Raw genomic sequence first — 25292 nt, forward strand, 5'->3', positions numbered from 1 at the left:
CAAATTCTATTTTTGATAAATAAGCACAAAAATATCACATACAAATCATCACTCCATAATTTATATAAAAAAGTTTTTGTCGATATGTAAAACTATGTAAAAAAATATAAAAATTTATCTTTTTCCCTGATTGATTCCAGCTTGAACATTCTTTGACATATGAACTACAGCCAAGGAATTTTCTTTTTTATATTTTTCATATAGTTTTATATATTGACAAAAAATGTTTATATGAATATGTATCTGTTTTAATTAGTAGGTTGGTAAGCCACAAAAAAATGAAAATGAAGTTTATTGAAATAAATTGACTATAGACGATTATCTTTTATATTGTTTGCACCTCATTGATTGAGGGAGTATTGGTTGCTACTGGTCCTTGCAATGGTGGAGGGAGACCACAGCAATTACCATGCGGAGCCAGGCCTTGATGGAGGGGGTTTGAGCTCCCATCCAGTGGATGGCTACCGTTTTTTTTACATAGAATAGGAGTATCAGATAGGGCATCTACACATGCACCCTTGGTATCACTGCATCTAGAACCCCAAAATGACAAGTAGTAGATGAAAGTATTCTAGGGAATTTTAGGTTGTTGGCTAGGAAATCAATTATCTGGGTCCAAAAGGAGTGTACTTAGGGACATACACAAATTAGAGAAATCAGCACTCAGTTTCCCGTATTTAGTACACTTGTCATCAGATCGTCTGACAGGGATTATATAAAGATGGTGGTAGGTTTCGTATCATATTAATCTGTCGCTTCTTCCCACTCTTCATGTGTCAGTTCAGGAATTTTTATGACCCACCATTCATACGCTGAGTGGAATGGTTTAGGCTTCTGTAGTAACATATTCTGATAGATTCTAGATACCAATTTGGCAGGAAAGATGGCATGCAGCATATCCTCTATTGGAGGTGAAGTTAGAGATCGCTACAGTCCGCTAGAGCAATTCCACCACTCTCCATTCGTTTATATTGTTTTTTTGAAAAGCGTATTTATCAATGGGTGAAAGTGAAAGTTCATCCTTTGATAAATACACCTTTCAAAATCCCATAGAAATGAATGAAGAGTGGCAGAATTTCACCCTAAAGGACTTTGGCAATCTCTAACGTCACTATTTGATAAATATACCCCTGTGAGTGCTGGTAACTTGCTGCATCCAATCATAGTGCCATCTTGGACATGCCCCACGCATATTTATATATATTCAGTCTGCTTCTGTATCCTGTTTTATTGACCTTGCATAGTTGTCCCTTCTTACATTATAATTCTTGAATCTCAAATCCTCATTTTATACTGTTAGACCTTTTTCATTGTACAAGCATGCTTCTTTTCTCTTCTCACTCCAAATATTTTATTTATCTCCACCTATAATTTGTATTATTTCCATTTAATTTTCCTTCTGCTCACATCTTCACTGTGTCTTTTAACTTTTTATATATGTCTTCTGTCTACATTCAGAAAGCCATGGGTGATGTGCAGAACTTTTACTTCTGAGCTGCAGGCACAATGTGCAGGGCTTTCCTTTAAGAACAGTCTATAAATTAGTGTATGTTTTGTTATTAAAAAAAATAGTTTCATTTCTTCTTTCCATTAAGATTTTATGGATAATAATACAGAATTAGTAGCAATAATAACTTAAAAAATTGCAAATATACAAAAATATCATCCAACTTGTATGATAGGTAAAATGCATTATTACAAGATGAAAAAATGAGAACTTGAAATTATTTTTTTAAAGATGTTGATAAACTCTTGATATATAGACACAGTGCATAAACTGTTGTGACTAATCTGAGCAGTAGTGAAATTCAACGCAGGGAAGACAGAGTTAAATATGTAAGATTATTTAAATAAGGTGGCAGAACTCTTATTAAAAATGGCAGTACCATAAATGTTCAAGTATTGTCAGAAATATTCTGTTGGATGACACTATGCTGTGATTTGTACACACAGTAGACCATAGCTGATGGGTGAATGAAATGATCCATAACCCTCACTGACATATTTAGAGCAGTTCAGCTGCATACAGAGAACAGTCCATCATTTGCACCCTTCTGTGAAAGCTGGCTTTACCAAGTGTTTCAATGAAATATGGGCAACTTCCCATTTAAATTAGTACCACATGAACCATGAAGAGCACCACAGGTATCTGCAGTAGTACCAGCCTAATGCAATAGGGGCCTCAGTTGTAATGCTTTACAGGAAAGACATACATCCACTCATCTGTAACATATTAAAACCAGAGGAAATAAATTACTGTATACATGATGAATTATTGCGCAAGAAGATGAGTTGTAAGGTACTTTAATTCCAGCTCATCGTTTGCATACGAAATATACATTTTATAAACATTTGATTCTCATTTACATGCTGTAAACGCTCATAAGCAACGACTACAAAGTATAAAAACCATTGTTGCCTGCGTATTTATGAGGAATAATAGATAGATTAGATATAGATGGATAGACAGATAAATGAGAACATACAGAAGCGTATTTCACACACAACCACACACTTGTCACCATGTTTTTTTCACAGCTTTATCATCCTATACATCTGAATTTATCAATGAGAAGCATGCGACCAAGCAAATGTATACTTTTTTTTTTTAATAAGACATTTGAAGTAGAAGGAAAGGCATTGTATATTTGGGGGTGCCAAATGTTAGGCACCCCCAAGTGATTGTACTGACTTTCCCAGACTGGTGCTACTATCAGCAGAAAACAGCACCGGCCCTGGGTTATACTAGTGAGCACCACTGAGCGATCTTCTTTCATCTTCCTCATTCATCGGCTGCGCATGCGTAGTAGAAAGAAAAGCCAAACTTTAATGAAAAAGCGCATGTGTCTGCATGGGACATTTGAAGAAAGAAGAAGCCGGAAGAGGTTCGCTCAGTGGTGCTCACTTGTATAACCCCGGGCTGGTGCAGTTTTCTGCTGATAGGAGCACCGGCCCGGGGTTTTAGATAAGTCAGTACAATCACTTGGGGGTGCCTAACATTCGGCACCCCCAAGTGTACGATGCCTTTCCTTCTCCTTTAATACTTAGCTCTTCAGAAACTATACTTTGTTAAATTAACAGTAAGGGGCAAATACTTCGAAATTCGACCCTCGAATTGAAATACTTCGACTTCGAATATCGAAGTCGAAGGATTTAGCGCTAAACGTTCGTTCGATCGATCGAAGGATTTTTCGTTCGATCGAACGATTAAATCCTTCGAATCGAACGATTCGAAGGATTTTAATCCAACGATCGAAGGAAAATCCTTCGATCAAAAAAAGTTTAGCAAGCCTATGGGGACCTTCCCCATAGGCTAACATTGACTTCGGTAGGTTTTATCTGCCGAAGTAGGGGGTCGAAGTTTTTTTTAAAGGGAAAGTACTTCGACTATCGAATGGTCGAATAGTCGAACGATTTTTCGTTCGAAACGTTCGAATCGAAGTCGAAGGTCGTAGTCGAAGGTCGAAGTAGCCCATTTGATGGTCGAAGTACCCAAAAAATACTTCGAAATTCAAAGTATTTTTCATTCGAATCCTTCACTCGAGCTTAGTGAATCGGCCCCTAAATCATGATTGAGGTGCAACAACTGGAGCTTGGCCATTAAAGGGGTGGTTCACTGTTATATGTGTTAAATGAGTAAATATGAACATAAATGCCATATATTTTTATTGTCTGAAACTTACATTTTCTGGAGGGTAGAGGGGATCAGTGACACCCTCTGTCACTTGTGGCCTGCAAGACTGGTGATGTGGAACACGGAACAGTTCATCTGCAAATATCTCTGGAAATTTAAGTTTCAGATAATAAAAGTATATGGCATTTATGTTCATATTAACCAATTTAACACATACTGTATAACAGTACTTCTTTTCAAGGTGAACCCCCCCTTTAAGGTTTTTATACATATGAAATAATGGTCAATCCCTAAAGCTTATATTATTCTAACAGGTATGTGCTTGCCTGTAGGGTTAGAATCCTAAATTCTACCAGCTATATATCTATATGTGGTTATAGTAGAATGTATTTTCTCTTAAGTTTTTTTTTTTTTTTTAACATTTCCCTGGTACTCTTCTATTTAGATGTTCCATTCTTTACTACAGTAAATCTGTCCCTACTGTTACTCTCCATTCGATTGAATAGATTTCAGTTTTACATGTTGCCCTTTTTATTTTAATGTTTGTTATCCACAGTGGTATAACTATATAGGAAGCAGACCCAGTGGTCACAGATCCCAAAACTGTGGGGTCTGTTTCCTTTATTTCTTAGGAATCCCTCCCTCCACAGCTGCTCTTCTACCTTTCAGCAGGGACTCTGGGGAAGGAGGACAAAGGGAGGCAAGAGAATGGACGGTGAGTTTTACCTTTAACTTCTCCATAGTGGGAGATGTAAGCTCCAATAGAGATGAGTCTAAATAGAGAATTGGAACATATTATATGTGTGTTTTATTGGTAGTCCACATGGTTTGGTGAGGGATCTTAGTCTTAGTCTTTTAGATTAACTTTCTCTTGACGATCTTCACACAAGAACCCACAATCAGGCTTCTTATACAAAGGAAAGAATGCGATGTGGCTGATGGCGGAGTGCTTCCCTTGCATGCCAGCTCCTGCTGAGCCGCAGCTCTCGCGATAGATCGGCTCCTTCTAGCCGGCTTCCACTTCACGCTTCTGTTACCGTTACAGAGCGCTGTTCAAAGCATTCACGAATGTCACTTTGATACAAGTATTATATTATCTTGTTTATTTTATTTTATATGTATAATCTTAACAACTTGTTTGCTGTTTCACAAGAATGTTCTTCACCTTTAATTTATTAATGATATGCATACATGTCACTATTTAAGCACTTACACAGGTATGCACTAATTACTCTGATGAAGTGTCAGGTCTTCTGACACGAAACGCGTTAGATGTGAATCCCCCTCCCTAGCAATTTTAAAGAGCTCAATAAAGCCAACATATTGATACTAACTTGCCAGACTCCGTGAATTCTTATACAAAGGCCTCTAAAATTATAAGAACAAATTGACCAAATTGACCCAAAAGTTAGGCACCCCCAAGTGATTGCATGTACTTACCTGATACCCCAGGCCGGTGCCCTTATAAGAAGAAAACTGCACCGGCCCGGGATTCTTCCAGCGAGCACCACTGAGCGATCATCTTCCGGCTTCTTCTATATTCAGATTTCACAGGGACGACACATGCAGTAGAACGAAATAGCCAACTTTTTTGTTAAGGTTCGCTTTTTACACTACTGTGCATGTGTAGCCACGAGAAAAAAATAATTAACCGGAAACTGATCACTCCATGGTGCTCTCTAGAAGAATCCTGGGCCATTGCAGTTTTCTTCTGATAGGAGCACCGGTCCAGGGTTTGACGTAAGTACATGCGATCACTTGGGGTGCCTAACTTTTGGCACCCCCAAGTTAGAAGACCTTTCCTTCTCCATCAAAGTCAATATGTTGTTACCATTTTAGAAACCTGTATATAAGAAGCCTGATTGTGGGTTCCTGTGTGAAGATCAAAAAAATACATTTTCTAAAAATGACAACAAAAAATAAAATCCAAGAAACACGGATATTTCTTAATTAAAACAATAAGCAAAATGTATGATCAGCCCAAGCCCTATTCATTGAACTCATATTGAAAAGGAATGTATAGTGTTTGTTTAATATTAACGTGCAAAGAATTTTTAGAAATGTAGTTTACTTTTTCAGACACATCACCGGGACAAGGACAGTCACTATTTCCTTCTATTAATTGTTACATTCAAATTTTGCGTGTGAGACAGAATTTGTGTTTAACGCTGCCAGGCTAATTATTACAAGTGGTATAGAAAAAAAGTATGGCCTCCTACATGTATTAAATGTGTATTATGTGTAAATGAATACATAATATGCATATGAAAACATTTTACAAGTTAGAAAATAAAATATGGAAGACTTAACGGGCTCATTTATAAACACTGGGCAAATTATTATTTGGCTAGTAACCTATGGCAACCAACTGGAAGTTTTATTTCATTGGTCTAGCCGCAGCTTTCTGAAAAAAATCGAATCACTTCTTGGTTGCTATGGGTTACTGCCCAGGTGCAAATTTGGCCAGTATTTATATATGAGCCCAAATATAAAAAGAATGGTGAGTTGCATGGCTCTAAGCTATGTATATAATCATACTAAAACAATTGTTTTATACTTTGATTCTAATGTATTATGGGTATTTCATGCTTTAAAACTGCATTATAATTGAATGCAATATAAAAATTCCTATTTAGGCTTTCTTGTATTTTTTATGTATGCAAAATATCCCATTTATTCCATGTTTGCCACTTAAGTCTCTCATAGCAAACATCTTTCAGACTATCTGTTTCCTTACCATGATTGGGGATCATATGTTGCCTAAAGTGGTAGTCCTCCATTTTTTCAGAAAAAAAACTTGCAATTTTTAAAACTCTAATCGAATTAGATTTGAATTTGAGTCGGTCGATTATATTCACCCGAATTTCGAGTTCATGCAGGTTTATGGAAGTTTTTAAAACTCACATGAACTCAAATTCGACCTTTGATAAATGTGCCTCTTAGCTTAGATGCTAGGGAAAAAAGCACAAGGAAAGTTATGCTGTATTTAGTCCTTAAGTTTTCAAATAAATAAATACAAACGGGAAATTTAAAGAAACAAAATGGTTAATGTTATTTTAATATCAACAATCATACAAAGCTTAGTGTAGTAGGCCTTGTAGAATACAGTATATATAGTACTTTAAAACAATCTTTCAAGAGTGCAAATATGAAGAATATAATACATTTGTTTGTTTTGACACTCTGGGGCTTATTTATTAAGGGTCGAATTTCGAATTGAAAAAACTTCGAAATTCGAATTCAAAAAGACCAACCCGAATTAAGTCGAAGGTTTTTTTTGGTTGAATAGGTTAGTTTTCGATCGAATAGGTCTGTATTCGGCCAAATTCAAATTGTACGAATCAAAGGAATAGCACATTCGATCGAATTTGATGTTTTTCCCAAAAAAAACCTTTGATTTTTCAAAGTCCACCAATTGACTCCATGTAGGTTCTAAGAGGTCCCCCATAAGCCTAAAACAGCAATTTGGCAGGTTTTTGAGACAGTATATGGTAAATTTCGATGTTCAAATTTTAGATTTTTTTTTAAAATTCAAATCGAATTTGGACTATTCCCTAGTTGAAGTACACAAAAAATAGCTCAAAATTCGAATTTTTATTCATTCAAAAATTCACCTTGTCTGCCCCCTGCATGTCATAAGCCTGGCACTCAATGATGCTGGAACTTACAGTATATAGTATATTTATACTTGATATGAATAATACCTTCATAGTCAATGCCATTGTATAGTATGTATACAGTTAGATTTAGCACTGTTTAGGACTGGTTTTACAAATTATGTAATTCATAATAACATTTTTGAAAGATTACAAATATTTTAAATCATGATTAAGACTTGAATTAAATTATGTGCCAAATACATGCTCTGGGTTAGTTAATGGTAAAACATTCCAATACTAAAAAGTAATTACTGCACAAAAGAACATTCACAAAAATCCACAAAATACCCAGAGAACTGGCAAGAAGTGTTTTTCCCTTTATATTTGACATAACCCTTCTCAATAGCCTTAGAAATATCCTGAAGGAATACAACTTTTCCCAGCATTTTAAATTAAATGGCTCATTAATGCACTGTACAGAACAGCACAATAGAATTCAGGTCTCCTTAACTATGAAACGCTGTGCAAAACAACTTGATGCTTAGTTAATCTCTACACAATTAGCTGCATTTGCTAATCATCCCTGATACTTTTTCACTATGCAAAGTGGGATTCAAAGATTTTATTTTGCTAATCATCTCAGTTTGATCAGGAGAGATGCTAATCATCTGTAGACATTTGTAATGACCCTTGAACAAAACTGAGTAAGACGAAATTGAAGCTTTGACAAAGGAAAAAGAGCGGAAACAGAAGCAATTATGGCCCTGTGAAGTACACTTTTGCTTCTTTGAACCAGTTGCAAGAGAATCACCTACTTGTTCAAGAATACTTGCTCAGTGTAACTTTTAATATATAAAGTGAAGGAAAAGTTGTGACTTCCAGGTTTTGGGGCAAATTAGCAGGTGTCCTGTGCATGAACATTGATGCAAGACCATGAAGTTGGACCTATGACGATAATGTGAACAATGACCCAGGAATATGGTAAGCTTCAACTTGTCTCCCATGAATGACAGTTCATTATCAATGCACATGTTCAGTGGGTTCCACTTTATGTGTGCATGTCATGTTTATATTTGATGCTTTATTTTAAGATGACAATTAATAAAAGGATAAATAAAATGTAAAATAACTTTAGCTATTACTGACCCACCACATCTTTGTGACCCTGTTCATTAATTCATATATTTTACAAATGTTTATTCTTTATTTCTTTTTTTTCTTTAGATGCAAAGAATCTTACTTTGGTAAATAAAAGGAAAGGTAAGACTACTTTGGATTTGTTGGTCCATAGAGCATCTTATGCCATTGCCCAGCTAATTACAAATGCATTTGCAAAACTAGCTGATAGAACTATCAGCTCTGGGCAATATTAAAATAATGAAATAAAATGTTTATTGGTAGGATAACATAAATAATCAATAAATACAAATGCAGTTGTAAAGAATAGGTTAATGGTTGATGAGTTAATAAGCTACACTTGATATGTGTTCAAATTGTACAAATATAATTTGATCTATAGAGTACATTTTGTACATTTATTGTATTTATAGCTGAAACTGAGTTCTGCTAATAACAAAGTAATGTTCTGGTAGGGTGTATAAAATGACTGCCTCCTTTTCCTGCTGTTAAATATTTACACATTTTACATATATAGGTATAGGATCTATTATCCAGAGTGCTTAGGACCTGGGGCTTTCAAGATAAGAATATTTGGATCTCCATGGCTTAAGTCTGCTAAATAATCATTTAAATATAATATAAACCCAGTAGGATTGTTTTACCACTAATATGCATAAAAGCAGCTTATTTACCCTCAAATACAATGTACTGTTTTATTATTACAGAGAAATAGGAAATGATTTTTAAAAATTTTAATTATTTTCTTAAAATAGACTCCATAATATATAGCCTTTCCGTAATCCAGAGCTTTCTGAATAATGGCTTTTCAAATAAGGGATGCTATACCTGTACTGATCGATTTGTATATATAGCCAAGTTAAACATTTTCTATTGATTTCCAATACACACACACTATTCTGTCCTAGCAATAAGCTCATGTGTATATATGTATAAATGAATCTGTGTGATCGCATTTTTAACAATATATAACAAATGAACCTATTAACTTGACTAACCTCGGGTAGAATTAACAGTAAAATGTCACATTTTTTTTTATTATTATTTTGTTTGCCAGGCATTATAATAAACAGCAAATCCCTGCTTCCAAGAATCTTTTTTGATTACAAAGTATTTTCCACAAATATTATATAGTATACACTACTATTGAGCTAAAGTACAAACTAAATTGACACCAATGCAGTTTAAATAAAAAATCATACAGTGTAGAAATTTAGCAGAGATGTCATTAATGATATTTTCACTGGAAAAATACACTGTAACATGCTTCCAATTAAATAAAGAAATAATAGATTAAAAATAGTGAATGTAAACTGTCCCTGCACAGTGGAAATTATATACCAATGTTTATACATATAATTCCTTCTTATAATTAAGCATATACAGTATTGCATAACGTATTTAAAAACATATTGTAATTTTTTTGTTGATATACAAGATTAAAAGGGAATAAATACTACTTATGGGTAGGGAAATAGAAAACAATATAAATTATTGTGATGGGCACAATTAGTACATTAAATACAATGCAGAAATCAATATTTAAAGATGGTGGATTTATGGATTGTTTTACTTAAGAGATTAAACTATTAACAGAGGTTAGTAACCAGTACTATTATTCATTTATAAGTATTACAGTAAACAAAATCAGTTCACCAATGTATTTGAATATAGTTAACAGTATAGTTTCACTTGCTCCCACACCTATTATATTGTATTTTTGCTTTTTGTATTAAATTACAGTCTGCCATTTCTCCATCTGGCTGCATCATCAGTATAACAGTTATGTGTACATATTGTGATTCTGAATCTAGAAGTAACTAGGCTTACAGCAGAAGGATTATTAAGGGCCCTAAAGCAAAACATTTTGTATCCCACATTTGTACATTTGCAGACGATGTGAATAAATATGCCAACAAGCATATATATATAAACACAAGCACTCCTTATTTAAGGTAATTTATGTTAAATGCTACATTCTATTTCTATTTTAATTAGATGACTGGAGAAGATTTCCTATATATGTTGAAGTAACATTTTTTCATTTTTTTTTAATTTTATATTATACATATTATAACAACAGATCTATGCTAGTTTTGCTGTCAATATTGCTGCTTTAATACATTATACAGAAAATAATTTATTATTCATTAAAATTGTCTATTTCACACAAACACACATTTATATATATATATATATATATATATATATATATATATATATATATATATATATATATATATATATATATATATATATATATATATATCCTATATAATAAAGTTGAAGTGTCTCTGCGTCCAGTCCCTGTGTCCGTGGGATTGCGCTACTGCGCATGTGCCCCACGGACCGTCTCTGGCTACATATGTTCTAGCGCCCATTAATTTAACGGGCTTAATGTCTAGTATATATATATATATAGAAAGAGAGAGCAAGTGAAAAGGAGAGTGTCTGTATTAGCTTCAGTCTAGTACATTTTGCCATTTAGATCTCATGGAATTAGGGATAGTACACATGTAGAAGTACAATTTAAAGAGAAAAATTAATACTAGGGATAATGAAAACAACTGGGGAAAGGATATGCAAGATTAACAGCTTCTTTACCCAGGAACAAGCATTTTATTTTTCTTATAATGCTTCATTTTCAATATTTTAGCAATCTTATTTTTTCTTCATGCACAAGTTTTCACTGAATTACAAAGGTCTAAAATTAGAGAATTAGAAAAGAGAAAATAGCATAAATATTAAACTACATTTATTCCTTAAATGACATTGAATGCAAGAACAGACAGTAAACAAGGTTCCACTGGCTATACAATGGTAATAATTGGCAATCTTTTATTTGTCCTGTTCACGAAACGACGGCGGCAAAGCGTGAAAATTCGTGCGAATTCTCGTCTGCCGGATAAATTCGCCCATCACTAGTCTTTATTATATCATTATTAATTTTAAATAATGTTAAACTGTAAAGGTTAACAGGTACAGAGACATAGGGCTGTACAGAGAAGTAGTGTTAACCACTAGTCTTTTATGGGTGAGGATAGGCTTTTAATAGCCACATAATACTCAAACGATAATTAACATATGTTGCAAATGTGGAGAAAATCAAAGCCAAATCGATTGTATAGTTTAGTGTATACAGATCACACCACAGGATCAAAATCCCCATGTGTTGAACTGGACATATACCCAACAGAAAATGTTAATGGCTTTGTGTCCTGCCAATGATGCTCATATAGTAGAGCCAATAAGCAGCAGGACACATATCAATTTGCATTTACATGTAGATACGTGTCCTGCTGCTTATTGGCCCTTCTATAGGATTTGTGATCCGTATGTTTCTAATTTACTCAACAAGACATACTTATGGCTGATAGGATATCAGATACTAGCCTTTCATCACCTTCTTATATGCAGCAGTCTGTCATGAATAATGCATTTACTAAAGGTTAGAAGTCCAAAGACTTAAGAAATCTGTGTTTGGAACAGCTTTGTTATCTTGCTATCTTGCTTGGTATTAGAGGTGGGGGGGAAAGTTAGCATTACAGGCAAGTGTTAGAATGCTAACTCAGCAATTCTACAGCAGCACAGCAACAAAATTTAAGATTCCTGCCTGCAAATAAAACAAATGATATTAGAAAAACAATACAACAAAAACAATAACCTTTTTAAAATCAAGACATTTATTAAAATTCACTCAGAAAGTAAAAACAGCTAAACTTTTTTTATCGCAAAAATACTTGGTTATTTCTCAAAAAAGATTAGCTTTTTTTTTTTTTTTTAGAAAAATAAATAAGGTTGTTAGAGAATATTGTCATTGACTTCTATACAACCTCGCCACTTTTAGTTGCCAAGGATTTTTCATTGTTTTAAAATAAAGCCAGACAATTTAAGGGATTCAAAAAATGCTTGTGCATTTTTTCACATCCATGTTTTTATACCACATTTTTCACAAATCGAGAAAAAAGGCAAACTCAAATTTTTAAAAATCTGCCCCATAGCTCTGGACAGAGACATTTATTCAGCCATACTCATTTAATACAACAGAAAAACTATAAAGACAACATATGGCAAATTTCTGTAAATTTTTATTTTGCGCTTTTTGAAAAATTAAATGAGTGTATAGAATTTGTTATTGGCAAAATAAGTCACAAAATTGTAGTATCAGTGGGAAACATGTGATTGCATAGACTTATAGCAAGTACACTGTAAGCACTAACCTCACAATTTTTGTATGAGGTAGTGGGATACATTTTTAAAACTAATATTTAACCCCACGCCAGCAAAAAGTAGAAGGGCAATTTTAGTATGAACCAGGAAATATTTTTTTAATCAGGATGTAGAAACATTTATCAAAATTGATATTTGTGTGGTTTCAGTGATTTATGAAACTATGAAAAAACTCACTTTTTAAGAAACTACAAATGTCAAGTTATTTATTAATACATCCTAGAATAAAAAGTGAAAACAAATAAAAATGCAGCCCAAATCCAAATAATAATACATAAACCTCAGAATCCTATTTTTGTAAGAATTTTCACACCATTACCAATATAAAAAAAAACCCAAAAACCTCAAAGCAATTTTACAACTGATAAAGGACAGCTCCTACGGATTACTACGTGACTTTGCTAATTTAGTATTAGTGTTTTTTGTAGTTTTTACACTAAATAAATTACGACTTCTTCGTAGTTTAAGGTGATTAGTAAAATACATGATTTTTAAAGATAACCAAAAAGATTTTGGAAAAAAAATATGAATATTAATAAATCTGCCCCTTAATAATAGAAAATGGATCAAATTACTAATGCTCTCCCCCTTCTAAAGGGAAGCTGATTTCTTTATAGTTTGATACGTTCCTGTAAATGTTTTCTGGCACACAGGATTCAACTGTTTATGATTAATATCTGTGTGGGCACAGATGATATCTTAAACTCTCCAGTTGTATAAACTGCAAAACAAATTGAATAGCATAAATAGATGTTTTTAATATTCAAGAAAAGGTACTTTTTGCATATTTTTCAATTTCAAACAATTCAACTCCTTTATAACTACTGTATACCATCATCATCATTTATTTATATAGCGCTGTCAAGATACGCAGTGCTTTATAATCAAAAAATAAGATCTTCCAGCTTTAAAATATTTTGAAATCATTGTAAAATACAACATAGTACACTTTACCATGAACATATTCAAGAATAATCACAATGCCTTTACATTATCTAGAATATAACCCTCAATCTTTACATTATCACTTTTCCTGAATAAGCCGATATCTGCCTCACCAAGAACACAATGTTAACCAGTCTGTATTCTGTGATTTATAACAGTTCATTATGTAATGAGTAGCATTTTACCAAAATGTGTAATTAGCATGCTTTTTTAAACTATAGTAATTTTAGTATGCATTGAATTAAATTAACTTTTAACAATTTGTTCATTCAGTACTGAATTAAATAAATAGTTCAAAAAGTGACTGTTTCTTTCCAAAACTACAATACCCAAATAACTTTTTAATAGAAAATATTTCAGATTTATCTGTATTTGAAATTTCATATTTTTTTCATTGTCCAATAAAAATTTTTGAGAATTGTATAAGGTTCCTATAGACTTAAATTATAAAGCAACTTGAGTATTCTGAACAACTTTTGGGAAATGTTCAAGGTAAAAGAGCAAACAATAAAACCCTTCCCATTCACACAAACATGCCCATTGGTTTGAATGGGTTCCCAAATCTTTACATTAAACTAAACACCAGCATAAAAACCCAAGAAAAACAGCTAAATATCTAAATATTTTGATACAATGTCCTGGTACTATGTATGTGTGTGTGTATGTATATATATATATATATATATATATATATATATATATATATATATATATATATATATATATATATATATATATATATATATACATCATAACAAACAAGATAAATTTGTGCTCACTAATTTTGTAAAATGTATAATGAAGCAATTGAATTCTTAATGAATCAGATGAAAGTTGAGTGTAGGACTGGCCATATCGGGGATGACTTTGACGTAGTTGGCCAGCTTAAATATATTGCAATATAATACACAAAAGCCATGAATATCCTGAAAATTATATCCTTATAAACGGTGAGTTCTGATGTCATCAGTTATAAACGGTGAGTTCTGATGTAATTTCTGTCACATGACTCATTGAAATTTGTGTATTATAATAAATAAAGTACCCCCAGTTGTAAAATATGAGGATATTAGAAGTTACCTCGGAGTTCCATGACCTGTATAAAAACACTCGGCCTTCGGCCTCGTGTTTTTATATGGTCATGAAACTCCTCGGTAACTTATAATATCCCTATATTTTACAAAAGGGGGTACTTTATTCACTATATATGGACCAACAATCCCTGTTTTGTTTAAATGGGAAATCATTTTTAGTAGCTTAAAGCACAAAATGTTTCAATGTCCTTAATATATTGATAATGGTTTAAGTGCAGAGGATCTCTTCTATTTGTCTTATAAACAGTATATATGCATAGTATGAGTTTGGTTATTCAATGACACTTGGGGGCTGATTCACTAAGGGTCGAATATCGAGGGTTAATTAACCCTCGATATTCGACTGGGAATTGAAATCCTTCGACTTCGAATATCGAAGTCGAAGGATTTAGCACAGATAGTACGATCGATTATTCCTTCGATCGAACGATAAAATCCTTCGAATCGAACCATTCGAAGGATTTAAATCCAACGATCGAAGGAATATCCTTCGATCAAAAAAAGTTAGCCAAGCCTATGGGGACCTTCCCCATAGGCTAACATTGACTTCGGTAGCTTTTAGATGGCGAACTAGGGGGTCGAAGTTTTTTTTAAAGAGACAGTACTTCGACTATCGAATGGTCGAATAGTCGAACGATTTTTAGTAGTCGTAGTCGAAGGTCGAAGTAGCCCATTCGATGGTCGAAGTAGCCCAAAAAAAACTTAGAAATGCAAAGTTTTTTAACTTCGAATCCTTCACTCGAAATTAGTGAATCGGCCCCCTACTGTATATCTAAATTTTGATACCTACAGTATAGCTTAGGTTTGAGTTTTTTGTAAAGTTTAAGTACCTTTGTAAAGTGTTCTCAAACATCATGGGTGGTCATTTATTTTTTTGTATTTCTAATATTCTAATATTCCAAGAGGCAAGTTGAGAATCTTGCCTCTGGTGGTAGTGCCCCACATTTTAGCATGTTTAATAGGCTAGATTCCAGTTATTAAACTGAAATGTTGGCTCTTACAGTGCAGAAATTCAGCCCCCTTAACCCACTCCAACATTGGAGCCCAGAAATGCCCCTGCTAATATGTTCAGCTATTCTAACCTTTCATTTCCTAGTGGTCCTACCAAGATGTTGAAATTTATAAGAACATTCAAGCAGATTAACCACATTGGTTGATCAATAAATCCATATGTGAATGTTTTATGGTCATTCGTTTTATAAAAAAGTACTAGGAAATGCTTAGCACTTCTGGTAGAATTATTTGTCACTAGGGTACTTTGTTATATGACAAATACAGTTATTTCCAGTTTCCTTGTCCTAAAGCAAAAGGCAGTACTTTATATCTGCTTCCTTTGCATACTGTTCTCTCACAACCCAGAGCAATATAAGGAGTATAGAAGTAACTCCCCATGCCCCTTTTGCATGATGCCCATCATGACACCAATGCAACTTATGTGACATTTACAAACATGCACAAATTTTGATCTCATGTTGCACATAGTTACACATTCAAAATATTGTGGCTGCTATCAACAATTCGAAACAAAATTGCTTCAAGAGAGAAAACAGAATGCCCAAAAAATAGTGGAGAGGATCAGACGATTCTTCACAAATTATTGCCTACATTCCTTTAAAGCATACCAGCTTCCTCTGTTTGATACATCATCTAGCCCAGTTACAGATAGGGGAGTGAACCCATTGTCTGGGAGGTAAAATAATTGCCTGAAGCTTGCTATGGGCCCCAGGATTTATCTGGGAAAAGAGTAGGACTTAAGCAAAGCCTGGTTTTGGTGCCCAACTACAGAGTGAGCAACAATAGGCTATAAAATGATCCTCTGCTGCAATACCCAGGCCTGCGATCTGCCAGTGCACTAAGGGGACAATGTTGGCAAACTTACAAGTAAGTGGCCTCTGTGTGAGGACATGTCTAGTTTATGTGCCTGCTACATTGGCACAACTACCAATTCCAAGGAGAAGCATTTAAGGTAAAATATCACATTCACGGGTAAAATAGCTGTTGTGATGGCATTTATTGCAAATAACTGAACTCTTCATTTATTAATCCCATCCACAGTAAATTATTGAACTGATACTTCCAAGGACTGTGCTATTAAAAGCCTACGTTTCCCCATTGCAGGAGAGTTTGATTGTATTAGAAGAGTTTGATTGTATTAGATGTCCATCACATTGTAACTTTCTATAAAAAGTGTATTATTGCTGCAAACCTCTGTGTATTGTATTTCCCCTTAGGACCCCTGTGGTGTATTTCTCGGTACTCTCAAATTTCTGCAGAAGTTGCCTAATTGCCAGCAGGTGAAAGTTTCAGATGTAAGGGAGTGTTCCAAGAAAAGGTTACAACAGCATTCTGTACTTTTGTAAATTTGTTGGAAAACAGAACTTAAAAATGTGAACCAGTTAGCTTCCCAGGCTAGCAGCTCTAAAAAACCTATTCATCAACATGGGATCCATGGTTAAATATACAAGAACATAATGATATATGGTTTTTTTCATATATGGTTTTTGGAGGAGGTGAATGTGGAGTTAATCAAAGAAACATTTTACAATTTAATTTTTTTTTCTAAAAAATGGAACTCCAAACAAAAATGAATGATAACTCCTTGCAAGTGGTGAATATGTAGAGATTCTGTATATGTGGGTCCAAAAATATCATAGCATGGCAGCAGAGGTTGCCTCTCACATGAGTGCCCAATGGCGTGTGCAAGTTAGGCTGAAGCTCTGCATTCTTTGGTACACCTGTTGAAAGGTTACAATGCATCCTCCTTTTTTTATATTACAACTTTAAGGGTTATTTACTAAAATATGATTTTTTCTGGTTGGGGTTTTAATGGGTAAAATTAAAAAAAACTCAAATTTTCCAAGATATATTATACCCGAGGCTGCTAAAAATTAGAATCCTAAAATACTCAACATCTCAAACCTGCTGAGTAGTAATAGGCGAATATGTCCCGTTTCAGAGAAATTGTTGAAGCGCAATTTTGATGCAAGTGACAATTTTTATATGCGGGGCTATTTTGTTGAAATTCATTAAAGTCAATGAGGGTCCGAATAATTTTGACGTGCAACAATTTTTATGCGCGCAACAATTTTTATGCGCAATAATTTATTTTGTTGCGGCAGATTTTTCGTTGTGCATTCATGCTGCAGTTTCATGAATTTATTCGTGGGTGGTGAAATCCATGCCTGGCGAATTTATTCGCCCATCACTACTGTTGAGGTTATGTAGAAGGCAGATGTCCCTTTTACAATTGGAAGATATCCTGATCTTCGCTGGGTTTTAGGTGATAATCTGAATAATTAGTTTTTTTGGGTGATAATCTGAAAAAATTATGAGATTTTTTTTCAAGATTTTATTGAGTCGTTATCTACTATGTGCGGATTGCACAGGTTTTTATACAGCAATGTGTTTTGCCTTAGTAATAATTGTTTTTTGTTATTAATGTGCAAATAAAATGCATGTCTGGCTTTAAAGTTGTCAGGGGGAAACCCTACCCCATGTTTCTTTGTAAATGAAAGTTGAGTTTTCAACTGCCACAAGGACTTCCATGGTTACTACTTACAAAAACAGTGCAGCCATATTCAGCAAAAAGGACTGATGCTGTAACTGCCTGTGTGGTTCTTCCAAATATGGTTCCGTTATGTAAAGTGTATATAGTAGTTAGAATATAAATCAGTTTGAGTTTACTCCTCTTACAACCAGGACCTTTCCCAGACAAGATAAACATGAATTTGTTGGCTATAGGCTGGAAACAAAAAAAAACCTAATTTATTTCTGTTGCAAAACCATCACTTTATTTGTATTAATACAATATATGATATGACTTTACAGAAAAATGTGACTGAACAAAGTTCAACATTCCAAGATGTTAATTAATTACTTTTCCAAAAGCCAAGAAGGTTTGTATGACCTGCTCCTGTCTTGTTAAATACCCTCAGATCTGTAGCTAGACAGAACTTAATTGTACTGTATTCCCATTAACTTGCTCAAAGTTCAATACAGAAATTCCCTTATATCTGTATCAAAGCCAGAACCTGGGTAGGCAAAAGAGAAGGTATCATATATACTTGAGTATAAGCCGTCCCGAGTATAAGCCGAGGTACCTAATTTTACCTCCAAAAACTGGGAAAGCTTATTGATTCTAAGCCTAAGCCTAGGGTGAGAAATGCAGCAGCCTCTGGTAAGTTTCAATCAAAAAATTGAGGGTTTCTGCTCTCATTGGAGGTGCCGGCGTCTTGTTTTAGGATGCCGGCGACCATTCTTGGATGCCGGCAAATATTCTTGGAGACTATTCTTAGGTGCCGCCGACTATTCTTAGGCGCCGGCGACCGTTTTTGCGCTTGACCCGAGTATAAGCCGAGGTAAAGTTTTTCAGCATATTTTGGGGGCTGAAAAACTCGGCTTATACTCAAGTCTATACGGTATGTGCCTAGGGTGCAGTGGTAGGGGGACACTAGCACCCAAGGGACATACCTCTTTTATAATTTCAGCCCTATGCACCAGCAAGTAGCAAGCGGGAAGGATGGTGGTACAAGTTGCCAATTGGTAGAGGCCAGGCTCTTTCTGTGCTTATCTACAAGTACATACACCTATTTGTAAAAATTGTATTATAATATAACTCTACTTCAAAATGACACTATTCTTTTTTGTGAACACATCAGTTGCATGGAAAACCCACCACAATCTACATAACTGGAGCAGAAAAGTAAAACGTCAGGACCTAATATGCATTGAATCTACAGTTATGTTTTATCATTAATTAATTGCAAAGTATTACATAAAGGGGATTCCACTCATATGTCAACCTTTTTGACTTCTAAATCCTTTGTTGAAATTATTGTGGTTGGTTCAATAATTCAGATTAGACTTCATGTTTATTAATGCACTACATCTGCGCAAACAACATGTCAAGCAGAGAGTTTATTGTAATTGCCTGAGCAAACAGAACCTGAAAGAAGCAATTTCCAGTTACAATGTGCTATGACAAGTAATGGGGTAATTGGCATTCTGTCCTGATTACTTCCACCTTCCTTTTCATCAGGTCTATATTGAACGTGATAGACAGTTTTATAGGAAGCGAAGGTGTTTGATAAAATAGTTTACTGTTTTATAGTTTAGTTATTAAAGACAATCATCACTTTGTCTAGGAGATCTTATTAGTTTCAACATTATTTATTCATATGCCTAACACATGGGAGCAGAACTTTCTGACTGAATCAACGTGGAAGCTGAATAGTCAACATACTACGATTCAGGGATTAAATACTGTTGATTAACATTTGCTCACTGTATTTATATTTTAAATCGTTACATATATAGAAGTGTATCCCTGTTCTGCTGCTGTGAGAAGTCCTTCACTGATTTCCCTTTTTGGTGGTACAGAAGTCCTGTGTCTGAGCAATAGAAGGTTTAACTTCAAACTTGCTTGCCTGCACCCTGCAGTCAGGCTACAGACTATGTTGTAATATTCCTCCCAGGGAATCTCTGTAAAGCACAAGGTGGAGAAGTTTATTTGTAGGAAGATTGTAAACTTTTATACAGTCAACTTGCCAGAAGTTACTTCATACAATTTTTTTGCTCTATGATCTGATGGGGACCCCCCACTGAAGTGGTGGCTTTTTCAGAGTTCTGAAAAAGAAATGTAATTGGGTTTCTATACCCTGAAAAGAGCATATTTTCGTGCTGCATGGGGTTCCATATTTACTTTACACAGGCATTGATCTAATGGCATTACAGAATCACTCTTTTCTGCCTGCTTGTCTTTCCAGTACTTCCTCTTCCCCTCTGCAGGCCTTCATTCCTGTCAGCTCACAGGGGTGGAGCTTCTCCTACTTCATGTGCAGAAATAACACATAGTAAACATGCTTCTCTAAAACACAGAGGATGAACAAGGGGGGCATTTGGAACATGCTGTGTAGCTGGTAGTCTGAATAAAGCATTTTTGTAGTGATTGTGCTTCCCTCCATCCTGTATTTGATGACCCTCTGATTAACTGAGCTAAGCTAGTGATTTCTAGGCTGCAATTTCTCTCCACTGATGTTTTTCTTTGAGGCCACACAGACTGGTGCAGTAACCCATAGCAATCAGAACAGTCTACCATAGGTAGGATTATGAAAGTAAATCTCAGATCGGTTACTAGGGTTATTCCACTAAGGGAAATTGGTGAATAAAGTCAGATGAGTAGGCAATTCACCCAAAAACAGCACCAGGTGCCATAACACAAGAAATTGCATCCCGTGCAAGAACAATTTGGCTAGTCCAGAGCTGTGCATTGCTTCTACGTAATCTACTAAGGAAAACTATCGGGGTATGCACATTTTCAAAGCTATTTGCCTTTTTTGTTCCCAGAAGAATTTTTTTCTGTAACAGCACTGCATGCACAAAAATATGCAGCTATAAAATATATATACATACAATTTGCTATAATTTTCAAAATTTTTGTGCAAAAGAAAAAGGCACATATTGCTAGCACAGACAATGTAATTGTCAATGGAATGGCAATGTCCATTTTTTGTTCTTTTAGCACTATTCTCTCCATGTGCAATTATTGACTCTTTCTTATGTGTCATAGTATTATTATTTATCACATTTTTCTTTACGTTTGCTGTTTTCTCAACTTTCCATTCCCTTTCACCAAATTGTATATAGTAGTAGTATACTTTAGTATCAACTGAACTACAACTCCCATTTTGGGGACTTGGGTGACAATCCACAAAGGAGTACAGAGAACATCTAGCATAAAGGATTATCTTATACTCACAGTACCAAAGAACACAGCTTGATCCCTGCAGGCAAGGGAACAGTTACAGCAGTAGTTAAGCAGCAATTGAGAAGGTACCCAGGCGTTCAACCTGTGCCCTAAGTGGAACCTAGGGGAAATTCCACCATCCCTAAGTCTATGCACTTAGTCCCTACTTCTGGGTTATTAGTAACTGGGATCTTAAGCCCTCTGACTCTCATCGTCAGAGCCATGAGCTGCTCAAATATATAACCTATCTATCACTCCTAGGTTCACCTAGGTTCCACTACCCATTCCCTTCCTGCCTGCTCAGGTAAGGGCTAAAGCAAAATGGACCCAGACCTCATGGTTTCCTATACCTTTATACTATAGCACAGTGCCATCTAGCATACACTGTGAGAACTACAGGGGCTTACATAAGCAAAGCAATGACACTATTAGGACCCATATGTTGTCTGACACCTCTAGGATGTGCCTGCCAATAATATATGAGGGTGTCTAAATTATCACATCCCTACACTTATTTCTCCTCTCTCTCTCCTTTCCACAGATCTATAGTATCCTGATTGAACTTGAGTTTGATATTACAATGAGTTGTATCAAATGTCCTGTATACTATCTTCATGTTTACTGTATTCAGTTGTAAAGGTGTGAAGAGTAAGTTAAATATGACACAACCAAATGCCATAAACAAAGTTGTTATCCTTTGAAGTTTTATTTTGTTGTTATTGCTGCTTTCTATCCATGGCCGGGTTTACATAGTGGGCGCACCTAGGCCCACTGCTGTTCATCACCCCTGTTCCCTCCCCTTTATTCGTGCAAATTTTCATCATATGGACTGGAGCAATGGGGATTGGTGCACAGGAAATTTTAAAAATGATTGTATCTCCAGCGCATCCCCAGTGTTTTTGAATCAAAGTGGGTGTGGTTGGGCAGCATGCTGCCCCCCTAAAATCCTGCCGCCCTAGGCCCGGGCCTAAGTGGCCTTTCCACAAATCTGGGCCTATTTCTATCTGTGGGACACAACTTATTTCCACCGCCTTTTACAGAGACTATCACTGTCAGGTCCCAGCAGATCTGGCTCAAGCTGAGCCGACGTCTCCTCGGGCCAATATCCCCACACCGGCGCCTGTTGCTAGTTCAGGCGCGTGTTCTGATTTGCGTGCGCGCGTTTTGACGCGGGCGCGCGTTTTGACGCGGGCGCGCGTTTTGACGCGGGCGCGCGTTTTGACGCGAGCGCGCATTTACGTGCGGGCGCGCGTTCTGATGCAGGCGCACGTTCTGACGCCAACATGCGTCCTGGGGTTAAAAGGTCACTCCGGCCTAGGCTCAATGCGAGGTGATCGTCTCTACTGACACTAAGCGTATTTCTACTGATGATTTATTCTGATTACGACTACGGCTTGTTCCTGACTACTCTCCTGATTATCCCTGGATTCCTGTATTTGCTTCTCCTGATCTCGACCTTGGCTTCCCTGACTACTCTACTGGATTTCCCTCAACTGGCGCCTGTTTCTTGATTGTTTCCTGTGTATGACCCGGGTTGTTCCTGACTTCGCTTCTTCTACTGCAGATAAGTGCTGAGTACTTATTACGAACTGTTATTTCTGCGGGCTCACTTAGCACTCCTGCTATTCCTTATCTGGGACCGTCCTGTACCAACCTTCAGGGCGCAACTCAGTGGGAAGCGTGGGGGAGGCTCATACCTTCAGACTCGCCTTGATTCCTGACAATCACATGACATAGGGTTAATTTCATCAGCAGACAAATTTATTGTCCCTTTAAGTAATTATTTTCAATCTTTAATGACAATGATTTTTTGGAGCATGGGGAAAACTCTTTTAGATGCAAGGAGAAAAAAAACAGTTTTAGCATCCAGGTGCAAATCAAGCACATGAAACCAACACTGAATTATTATGTATTATTATAAGGTGCCTAGTGGTGGAAGTGCTGTTGTACGGGTCAAGTCTGTTACAGGTCAGGAGCACCAGGGGCATACTAATTATCTGTGCAGTCACAGCTTAACCCAAGATACTGTCTTAAGTTGTTCAACCATGAACTGGCAGGTACAGCTATTGTATATCATTAACATGAAAAAAAATTACCAAGGTAATAAGAAAAGTACTAAGTAGGCATAACATAATAAATATTAAAGTAAAAAGATAATAATATATGGGTGAGAGGAATTATGTAAGAGAGAAATAAAGGCGAAGGAAACAAGTGGGGTCATTTATGACCCTGGGGGAACAAGAGCATGCCCCTTTGCGCTCATCCAGGAATGTACTTATTGCCCCCTGCAAGCTGTGCTCTGCACTGAGCAATGGATAAAAAAATGACTGTTGAGCACAGTGTCCTGCTGCTCCTACCACCAAGACTACTTACAAAAACAGTGCTGCTCCATTTAGCAAAAAGGACTGATGTTGTGACTGAATATGCAGTTCTCCCGACTATTGTTCAGTATTGTTGACTATTGTTAAATTCAGTTTGAGTTTACTCTTCTTACAACCAGGACCTATTTCCAAACAAGATAAAAATGAATTTGTCAGCTAAAGGTTGAAAAAGCATAAAAACAGTGTTAGAAAATCACTTTATTTGTATCAGTACAATATTATTGCTGGAATGATGTGGCATCTATATTTGTACTGCCAGGACAGAGGGCTCTGCTTTGTTATGCTGAATTATAGCCTATTTTATAGTAATGAAAAGTAAGAAGAGTAAGACCTAGGATGAGACCTGCATTTTAATGGTCACAAAATGCTATGGTTACTTAAAATGACCTTATTATTTTCAGCAAGGGATCTCGTATTCATTCATTTATTTAAAAAAAAAAAAAAAAAGGATAATGTATTCTATTCTATTATTATGCTCAGGGACATATTCACCATATAGGCACTCGAGGGCCTGTGTCAAGGGTGGCCACTTTAAGGGTTTAGGGTACCTATATGGTAATTAAACATTTTTGTAAAGAAAAACCACACTAAATCTTGTGGCAGAGGAGGTGGGTTGGCAGGTACCGGTGCAACTGGAAGTGATGTTATGTGGATCACATCACTATAATCAATTACCTCTTAAAATATATGTTTGTAATGTAACATAAAATAGTGTAAATGCATGAGGGAAAGATTTGCCTAATGTAATTAGTTAGTATAGCTTATTGTGCAGGCTGATGTGCAAACCTTGAACCACATTCCTAAGTATTTCCCCAGGTGTGGTAGCTACTGGGTTCCCCAGCATCAATAGACACACATTTGTACAATTCCACCTATGTGGAAGCTTTGAATACAGGTATCGTTAATGAAGGCATCAGTTTAATACAGCTATGTAAATTTTTGTGCAACTGCAGTTGTGGGTTGTAAATGAGCACCATTAAATATATAGGCCTAACTTCTATTAGCAATATTGCTAGATGTAGCCCATTTAATAGTGTAATCAAAAGCGCCACAGTACAAGGATGTCCTAGCAAGCTAGTATGTTTTTCTTGTCTGCAGGTTAGATACTATATATGGGAAGCAATTCTGGGAAATAATAAAATAATGCCCTGGTACAGTTGTTTAATGGTGTCCAAAGCAAATACAGGATAGCCAATCAATAGAACTGTTGTTTGTATCCCTTTCAATCTTTATATTCATTACACCTACAAATATAACTCTTAACCAAGCTCTCTGAAAGCCCACAGCCACGCCAAAATACATGGACATGGAAACTTATAATAACTAAGGCTGCCAAGTGTCAGGCACCTCCCAGTGAGTATTATTACTGTTAGCAGGAGCACTGGTCCAGAAAATACACAGGACCATGACACTTGAAAGCATGTATCTGCAATCGTAGTCCTGATTCTTTCTTCTTTTGGTGGGTGCACATGCACAGGAGAGTGAAAAGACAAACTTTTGTCATGATTTTTTTTGTCATGATTTTTT

The 25292-nt window shown here is 35.6% G+C and overlaps 1 long non-coding RNA gene across 1 annotated transcript in view; it reads left to right on the plus strand.

Moving 5' to 3' along the window:
* The first annotated feature begins 7595 nt into the window (after positions 1–7595).
* Positions 7596–25292, plus strand: part of LOC121400645 — a 57193-nt gene continuing 39496 nt past the window's right edge. Inside the window, exons 1-2 of the long non-coding RNA XR_005965873.1 lie at positions 7596–8214; positions 8458–8493. This is a non-coding gene — a long non-coding RNA (uncharacterized LOC121400645). The remainder of the gene's footprint in view (positions 8215–8457; positions 8494–25292) is intronic.

The sequence above is a fragment of the Xenopus laevis genome, chromosome 2S (genome assembly GCF_017654675.1).
Source record: "Xenopus laevis strain J_2021 chromosome 2S, Xenopus_laevis_v10.1, whole genome shotgun sequence".
NCBI lineage: Eukaryota > Metazoa > Chordata > Amphibia > Anura > Pipidae > Xenopus > Xenopus laevis.